We start from the raw sequence: 10,562 nt of genomic DNA on the forward strand, positions 1-10,562 counted from the left end.
TTAATGACCAATTTTTGTGGTAATAGAGACCATCATTATGGTTCAGTACAATTCTTAATTGAAAGAACAGTTGACGAATGTGTGCTCAGACAATAATCTATTTAGCCAAAGACATGGCCGAGTATCGATTCATTCCGTGACATTCTCTTCACAACTACGTCAAGAAGACTCCAGAAACAACGCAGTCCGTCCCATCGTAATCCTCAAAGGATTAGACGTCCTGGGTGTGAATCAGATAATTCCTTTCTTTCGCGTGCCGAGATCTCAAGAATGCGTGGAGTTTTATCTCCGCTTTCTGTACCATTCATAGCATGACAACTATCTTCAGATTTCATTCCTAAATACCACCATAGAGCAGAGTCCTCGAGAAGTCCATAATAGCTCAGTTAATCAAGATATTCTCTTTTGAAGGTTCATTACTGTAATCACAAAAGCCCATCACTCGACTCACCTACGTCCTTCTTGATTTAATAACACAAACAATTTTAGGTAAAATTTACAAAATATTAAGCTCCTCGCTATGGCATTTTCCCAATGTTTCTTAGCTTATCTTATATCTTTTAAGGATTTTACCTTACAGTTCATATCACTGAAATTTAGTAAAACGCGCGTTATTTATTAATGCTGAATCAGGTACAAAAATTGTATAAAATTGAATGCGGTCAAAGAATGATTCTGTACGATTTATTGTAAGATTTTAAGAAGCGGAGATCGTGGCCTATTTCAAGGGATATCGCTACAGCCTAGTGAATGGTTAATTAGAATCCATTCCTTGTTAAATAAATCCAGACTTATCCGGCTGACTTCTGCAAAATTCTGTAAAATTTTAGTTTTAATGAACAAGTCCTCGGGACATTTACAGATCTGGATCCATTTCTATAAGATGTTTCGTTTGCAGATGAATTGTAATTGCAATTGGGATTGTTGATGTACGTTAGAGAAAACGGAGTACAAAAATAATAATAAATAAATAAAATAAAATTATATTTCAACATAGAGTTCTGTATATCAAATCTAAAACTTCTTGACGATGGATAATATCCATGAAAATTTTTATTCAATTGACTCTAAATTTTCTTGCATATTATCCATCGTCTAGTAAATGTAAAACGTAAAAACGACGTTTCGGAGATGGGACTCTATCTCCGTCTTCAGGTTCCTACACAGTTGGGCCCACTAGATAGAGCTAATCCCTATCTCCGGAGATAGGGATTAGCTGCATCTCCGAAACGTCGTTTTTACGTTTTATATTTACTAGACGATGGATAATATCCCAGAAAATTTTTATTCAATAGAATTCTGTATTCGTATTTTTCATATTCCAAAGCTTTTAGTATTAAATCAGTGTTGAAGAAGTTCACCATAACATGGCTTGTTTTTCAGTATATTTAATCTTCTTATCAATGGGTTATATGAAACTGTTCTTTCAATAAACCTTCTTCAGATCAAAAAAAGTATAGATTTTCGCTAGAACAAGGGCACATTATTTGATGCAAATCTGAGGAAGAAGTTGTTCTATTTTTTTTCTTTCGATGAAAAATAAAGACCAGAAAACCTATCTCGCTTTCCTCATACTGGACATCAAATCGTACTCTACTCGTCGCATTACAGAGGACACAGACTAAAACTATAATTTAATATGTTCTACTATATTTTCCTGAAATATTTCCTCACATTTAATATGCATTTATCCCAACTGATTTAAATGTTCAGCCAATTATAAAATTGATTTCACTACCACAACAATAAATAACGAAAATCTAGCTATGTGGTATCCCAATTTACTCAGTTATTTCGTATGTATTTGGTCAGAATGTTATCCTGAGTAGCTCTACCCCGTTTTCAGACACACAACACCTAAGTGTTAAGAGGCAACTCTTTAGGAACATAAAAGTCAAATAAAGATATTTATGTTAAATTACGTGTATTCATTTATCATAGTTTTGAAATGCAGTCAGATAGAAATATTCTATCCGAAAATTAACCAGTAATTACTTATTTTATTCCTCTGATGAATCTCCTATTTATTATTCTTGTGCTCTGATAATTTACATGAAAGTTTTAAGCAGTCCACTGTCTAATATTCTGTTAAGAAAATGTTATTATTTCAGCTGTTAGTTTATTGTCATGGTTTATATATTTAGTTATACATACATTTAATTCTATACTTTTCTTTACTAGTCTGTAAACATTTTTAGCGTTATTCATTTTCTGACAACGCCGAGTTAACCCACTGCTAAGCCATAAATAGATGATGGGTTCAACATTAAATCAAGATATTTACGGCTGTTATTAGGTTGTTATTTCGATTTGATAATTGCGTTATTGTTATTTGCTTTCAAATCAGTAGCGTTTATTTAAAATGTAAATAAACGATGTTGTTCCAGTTTAATTTCATCCGAAAAATACATGTGGTATTGTTTCACATTATAAGGCATTGAACGTGTCCGAGAAACACGCATTCTTCAAGTTTTCCAGATGCTTATCTTACGATATTGAATTCCTTATCAACATTAATATTTATTTATTACAGAAACAAATATATTCTTTATGTCAGATTCCATTTCTTTGTAAGATTAAATAATTTTTTTTAAATCATGAAGTCAGACCTGAGTTTTTATATAAAGTACAGATAGTATCTGACAGTTTGTGAACGACATTTAAGTTCTCGTTATCAAATGTTATCAAATGTAATCGAAATACTTCTAGCAATTTCAGACGAAAACGTAGAGAGAGACGCTTACATGGGTAGATCCACATTATGAATTTATTCTTAAACTTAGTCAGCCTGAATTTCATATAAATAATCCACAAAGACGAAAGCGACGATCTACATAAATATTTTAAGAGCTTTTATGTTTCCCATCGATCGTCTAACTTCCCGTAGAGATGATCTGTCGTTTGCTTCTGAATGTTTTTGTTTTTTTTACGTAAAGTGTTGTTTGAAATGTTTCTCTCTTCTTCGACTGACATTTAAATAAATTATTTTAAAACGTGAAAGCAGAAAAGTTCTTTTACATTGAACGCGTAGAATAGAAGAAACATTGGGAGGTTCTTTTAGCGGCAGCAATACAAGGTAGGAATTATCTGTTATAATCGTCAGTACTTTGGTCAAGTCTCTCTGACACGAGATTCTCAGATTTTGTGACGTCGACCGAGATACGACAGGATTACTGGTTGATGAGCAAAGATGGATGTCATGTCGTATTTTAGGATACTGTATCGTATTTGTTTGAAGGGACTGAAGAAAATCACCTAGAACCATAAGTAAATGAGAATAATTTCCCTCCTGTGCGAATCTGAACCGGTTACCAACTGCTGTGTACAGGTCTAACTGTGATGCAATTCTGTAGGTCCACATGGAACAGACTTCGTTTTAAAATTGGACCCTACAGCACTCCTTACCAGTGCAAACAAGTAAATTAACAGCTTGAAACGAGACATCGAAACGTGATCAGATACCAGCATAGGAATTCAAGCACTGCCCTGCTGTAAGTAATTCATTATCTAAGATTTGAGGTTTTCACAGCGATGAGCATGAAGATTTCTGTCTTCTGGGTTGTTGCGCTGTGTAGTCTGGTCGATGTTAACCAACGTTTCAGAGGTCATACTGCCTCCATCATCAGGGCGATTCTTAGTATGAAGATTTCTGTCTTCTGGGTTGTTGCGCTGTGTAGTCTGGTCGATGTTTACCAACGTTTCAGAGGTCATACTGCCTCCATCATCAGGGCGATGAGTATGAAGATTTCTATCTTCTGGGTTGTTGCGCTGTGTAGTCTGGCCGATGTTTACCAACGTTTCAGAGGTCATACTGCCTCCATCATCAGGGCGATGAGTATGAAGATTTCTATCTTCTGGGTTGTTGCGCTGTGTAGTCTGGTCGATGTTTACCAACGTTTCAGAGGTCATACTGCCTCCATCATCAGGGCGATGAGTATGAAGATTTCTGTCTTCTGGGTTGTTGCGCTGTGTAGTCTGGTCGATGTTTACCAACGTTTCAGAGGTCATACTGCCTCCATCATCAGGGCGATGAATATGAATATTTCTGACTTCTGGGTTGTTGCGCTGTGTAGTCTGGTCGATGTTTACCAACGTTTCAGCGGTCATACTGCCTCCGTCATCAGGGCGATTCATCATTACAAATTCTGTGGCTTCAGATCCATTCATTTATTTACGGCATATTTGACGACATCTATACAGCGTCAGGTGATAAGGCAGCTAATGGATCATTAGGGATCGGAAGAAAACGATTGTACCCTAATTTAAGAAAATATCCCGGCTTTTGTCTGGAATAATATAGAAAAGGTACGACATACGCCAGGCAGGGTACCCGGTCGTTGGGTCGAGATTTGAACCCGGAAACACCCAAATATCAAACTTCTCTATATCCTGAGCCACATAAATTCTGTTCGCACTCTCGTATCCTATCCTTGCATATTCGTCTAGACCTCTCTCCGATGCGTATTAAATTCAGATCAATATAATAATAATATTATAAATTAATTTCTAGCCCATAACCGAGGCATATCCCTACAAAGACCAGTGATTATCTGGCATGTGAGGGTTCTAAAGTATCTGGACAATAAAGAGAATGGTAAGATTGCATAGCAACGCGTTCTGTTGAATAATAGTTTCGTTTCTCGCGACATGACCATTCACTTTGGTTCGGATTGTACATGTTTTAAGTCGCGCGCATAATTTCTGTGTGTTGAGTTGTTGCTGAGAAACGTGAAGTTCTGTAGAAGGCTGTATACGTGTAGGGCGTTTGTCAACTAATTGCGTAGGCCCAGCCTACTTAATAAACACCCTGTAATACAAAGAAGTGAATCCTTTTCTTCATTTTATCCCCGGGAGCACAAAATCCTTATTAATTCTGCAAAACCTTTGTGAGTTTTAATTGCTTTTCTCAAATCCAATTTGCCTCTTATTTCTAGTTCAATGTGATCCCCTTTGCTTACAAATACATAACTCTGTCTCTTGTTGCATTTCTGTGGTGTATGCAGGGGCAGAATTACACGAGTTCATTTATCGCTTCCAGCATTTCAGACAAATGTCTTTAAATTACGTCTCATGGACTCACAAACTTCAAGATAAAAATAGATATTGATATATATGTGTCGGGCGCGCGTCAGGAATCCTCTTCACTTGTTTTTATCCCTACATTTCTTCAGAATTTATAATAGGATTAGCTTCCCTTTTCAATGTTATACGTATGTTTCGTTCAGTTATGATGAAATTAGATCCGGCAAGTTTTAAAGAAACTGATTAACAAACTAATTTATTTTTTCAAAATATCGGGAATTTAGAATTTTAGAATGATAGTTTTAAATAAAGAGTAACATTAGTTACAGGGGCATATGAATACAACGCTTACATTCCGGAAATTGATGCTGTTAAATAGGCAATGATTTGTGTTTTATTGCATCCTTTACAAAACATGAATGAAATACAGTGCCACGTGTCGTGCCTTTGTTCTTAAAAACGTGAATGAATAATGGAGATATGAGGTGTTTAAAAACAAAATTCTAACACGAATAACTGTTCATAAATGAAATAGGCGCAAACCACAAAGTAGATCAGAAAGTTACGAAACGCCGACCTTAATGATTTATAACCTAAACTTTATACTGAAAATGTTATTAAATTAAGGAAGTACAAATTGGCCGAGCATGCAATATGAACAGGGAAGACAAAATTTGGCTATAAATCCTCATCATGAAGAATCCCTAGAAATCAGAGAATGAGACAAATAGTAAAAGAAGCCACTGTTATGTGAAAATCTCTTAACTAGTTGAGAATATTGAATAAAATTTTTCTTGGATATTATCCATCGTCTAGTAAATATAAAACGTAAAACGACGTTTCGGAGATGGGACTCTATCTCCGTCTTCAGGTATCTCAGTAGGAACCTGAAGACGGAGATAGAGTCCCATCTCCGAAACGTCGTTTTACGTTTTATATTTACTAGACGATGGATAATATCCAAGAAAATTTTTATTCAATTGACTCTTCACCATCGTCAAGAAGTTTTAGATTTGATAGTTGAGAATATGATTCATTAATGACAAGATTTTGATGTTTTATCAGATTATATGACAACAGTGAATTTATTTATCAGGTAAATAACATCTGACTGCCTCTATGTGGAGACAGCTGTTTTGCTATGAGTGTCCTTTGCTACGCTGGATGTGAGGGAAACTAATAAAATCGCTTTCTGAAACTTGTCTATGTGCGGTATTCTCGTTTGAAATGACATCTCTCTCTGCAAGTCCAACTTCAATGCAAGTTGGTGCTGAGACATGTTTACTGCGAACCATCTGAATGAACCTCAGAGTTTCCGTGACGATTTGTTGCTTGTGGGTGGGAGTTCGTTACATGCGATTAAATTGCTGACGTAATTAGTCGATAGTTAAACAAGCATAACCAACTTTGCTTCAGCCATACTGACGAAACTGCAGTACAGATTACTTTTTGGCAGGCTTTCGAACGACAAACTGACATAATTATTACATTTATTATAATTGATTACGAAGGTATGTTTTAAAATAGTGACACGAACACGGGACAAATTTAGACATTACATTTCCTTCTTATTTAGGTTTTCATATGCTCACAGGTTTATCGTTCTCATACAGCTAATTAGAAACGAGGAGACCGGTGTGATTAGTAGCATCGAGTAAGAAATTCCTGTCGATCACCTCGTAGAAAGTGAGGGAAATTCACATGGCCTCATTCATTTTATACGACCACAACATTCTACGTTGTATAGATTTATTTTGCTTTCATTGTTTCTCTGTCTAATTTTACGCCAATTCATAAATTTAAAAAACAGCATAAACGCTTGAATAGTGACATAGTAACTTAACATGTAATAGCTCTGACCATTTAAACCGCTTTGTAGTAATAGCAGATTAATGTCTGTTTTTGAAGGACTACGCTTGGGACTTTTTATTTTCAGTGATGTGGGAATTGACCAAAATTTCGGTTCCAATATTGTGATTATTTTAATAAGGGATGCATTTGTTTTTGTTATTTTTTATACCTTCATATCTTAATGGTAAAACACTGATTCTAAATGTAGGAGACGCAAATTAATTTTCCGGAAGATGATTAAGATTTAAGTCCACGGAAATCTTACAGTTTTATCCTTATTGAGTCTGCAATATTTCTACCTATTCTTGAACTAGGCCACATACATTTCTGCATAAACCATTTGTAGATATCTATTTCAGGAGTTTAATTTCAGTAATTTCCTGCCTACCTATCAAGTTAAGTAATTAACGTGAATTCTGAGGTTCTCATGGTGGTGAAGATGTCGATGTTCTTGTGGGCTGTGACTCGAAATGGTCTCACAGGCAGATACCAACTTTCCAGAAAAAATACTGAGCCTGTAGATGGTGATAGCATGTTTTTCTGAAAGGCTTTAATGTACTTACAAATTGAAACAGCGTCATAACCAAAGGAGGAAACCGTTGATAACTGATTTTCTGACAGGCTAAATTGCTAATTTAGATAAATAACCCAATACTTCAAAATATCCCTTCAAGACCTGACAGTTGTTTAGCTAGTCACGTACGTGTGCGCTTTTATGTAAGTGAAAGGAGATCACATTTTTTAAGAGAGATTTTGCATCATTAAAACACTTAAATAAATTAGCCAGTCAACAGAAATTCATTTAGCGGTGTTTGTATCTTCATTTTTACATAATTTAAAATCTAAATTTAAGATAATATTCAAACGGAAGTTTGCTAAAATAGCTCGTAAAGACTGAGCAGCTCCAGTAGAGGGTCCAATTGCTGGTTTTTGTGAGGGTTACAATGAGGATGTGCGTAACAACAAATGTTGAAGAAATATCCTAAACCACGAAATTAATTTTCTACGCCGTATTAAGAACTAATGTATTTAAATTCGTGTAAAAATAACAATATTTTAGTAGAATTATAAAACTTCAAGACGAACCTAGGCATGAATTCATCCATAAAACTAAAATCCCCATTCAAAGAGTGTTACGGAATGTTTGAGAATAAATAAGCAAGGGAGTAGTAGCCACGGCTGTGCCGTCAGGTTTGTGACACGGGTCAGGCGAGGTAGTCACCGTGATTAAACGGTGTTTTCCGCACCGCGTCCTCCTGTTACCTGCTGAAATGGTATTCCCATTACAGGCGATGGACCGTGAGCGTAGGGAGACAGAAACCTGATTGAACGTTGCCACGATTAGATTCCAACTTTAATAACATGCGTACCACTTAATTGATGGGCAGAAAGCATAAGGTGGCTATTTTTCGTAACACTGAAGTTTCTTATCGGGTTAAGAGCAAGCAACCAAATTTCCCGATTTGAATTTACGTAGAGGGTGACTCAGATTCTGTATGGCTGTGTGTTCCGTGTTCTGGGCTGGAGCACGTGCCCAGCTTACACACACACATCTCTCCATTTTCCATCTAGAATGTAAAAGTAAAATTGTGTGTGTTCGCCTACAGCTCGAGAACTGATAAACCGATTTGCATAAAATTTTGACATGTTATTTCCTTGAGACCAGGAAGATATTTTAGAAATATCAAAACTCCGGAAACGTGTCCCGGGTTCGAAACTAGGTGAGGGTGGTTTATGTGTCTTGGAAACTAAGCACGATGAAAGGACATCATGAAGAGTAAAATTGTTTCAACTAGGAGATTGGAATAACGACCATAACCCTGAAAACTATCCTGGATTCGAGTCTAGGACAGTTTTCTGTAGCTCGGAAATTAAGCTAGACAGATCAAAGCAAAGAACAAAATTGTTTCTGCAAGGAGCTTACAGAAATTAAGATCACAAACACGAAAGTTGGATTTGAGTGTCTCGGGAAAGATTTTGGGTTTAGGGAGAGTAGTAGTAATAATAATAATAATAATGAATAATACGGGAACCCTGCTAGTATATCTGTACCTAAAAATGACAGAAAACTTAAAATTTGAAACAAGGAAGATGGCGTTATATGTGAAGTGTCTAAAACCATTATAAACATTTTTGTGAAGCTCGTGCCCGTCCGTATTTTTCGTCCTTGTTTCGGAGGACCTTCATCGAGGAATCGAAATTTACGGACGAGTGGTAATAGGTCCTGTTTCGTGTTTGGGAGGTTCTCGATTCAAACTTAGACTCGGAGACCAGCTATCCTGACAGGCTCTTCGTGGTTTTTCTTATTCATTCCAGGCAAGTAAAATGACCGCTTCTTTACAATTAATTATAAATTTATCATCATTAGACGCTATGCAATCCGAGCTTCTGACAGTGTCGTTAAACAATTCACAAATAAATACTCTGAATAATATCGGACGCGTATTGTGTTCATTTATACCGATTCATTTTAATTTACTTATTTTAGTAGATCAAATTAATGTTTTCCCAGCTGCTTAGGTCGTACAGCCTTGGATTATGTATCATTATGAATAAATCACTGATAATAAAGTAGAAACACGAGGTAATAATCTATTACTATGCTAAAATTTCCTTGAGGGACTGAATAAAACCATAAAACCAAAATACAACAGCTATATTTCTGTACGTAAGAATGAGTTGCAGTTACATAAGCCACTATTACGTCAATGATACTTGGCTTTTGAGTCTGTAAGTGTGTGCTGGGGAGGGGTAGAGGGGGGGGAGGGGGATAAATATTTCTGCAGGAGATGGAGCACGTGGAAGTGGCGGCGATCTCTTATTTAGTTACATATTTATCAGCACCTTGGGATGTACACAAGCAGTTTTGCTAAAGTTTCCCTTTAGTCTACGTTTCAATTTTTGTAATAAATATTGAGATACGTGCGTGTGTCCGAGTCCTCCGTAGTAACTTTTGAATCAACAGATGGATTTTAATAAAAAAAAACAAGCCAGCTTGATCAAGCACTACAGTAACTTCGCCGGGCGAATTTGTGAGCACTATTTAATGTCTTAAAATTCGTACAATAATAGATCTTAAAAGAAAAGACATGCAGGTGTTGCCAACGTAATACGAGGTGTGATCGGAAAGTTTCTAGACTGCGCCTATAAAAACCCGTACACGTATCTCAGGTATTAAATTCATCCATCACCCTCGAAGTAGTTCCCCTGGGAGTGAACACAACGATCCCAGCGCCGCTGCCAAGCCTGGAAGCATCCCTGGAAATCTTTCTTTGTCAGCCTGTCAAGCACCATCTGCGATTCTGCCTGAATCTCTTCTATCGTCTCAAATCTCCTTCCCTTTAGCTGAATTTTCATCTTTGGGAAGAGGAAGAAGTCACACGGAGCTTAGAAAGGAAGTTGGGGTCGGTTCTTGCAAGATCTTTGAGCTCCTGACAAACGAGAAGTCGATTCTGCTTCTGGTCCTCAGACAGGAAGCGTCGCATGTGGAGTTGTTCCTTTAGAATCAGCTGACAGGTCCCATAGCCTATCCCAACAATGTCGCACAAGTCGTTGATGGTACGACGTCGATCTTCGTGAATGGCCTGCCGAATCTTCGTAACATTTTCGGGCGTTGTGCTCGAAGATGGTCGTCCAGAACGCTCGTCATCATCGACAGAGGTTCGGCCATTTTTAAAACGTGAATGCCA

Source organism: Zootermopsis nevadensis, unplaced genomic scaffold, assembly GCF_977971745.1.
Source record: "Zootermopsis nevadensis isolate Lab colony 2312 unplaced genomic scaffold, Znev_1.0 Znev_ptg000006l, whole genome shotgun sequence".
Classification (NCBI taxonomy): Eukaryota; Metazoa; Arthropoda; class Insecta; order Blattodea; family Termopsidae; genus Zootermopsis; species Zootermopsis nevadensis.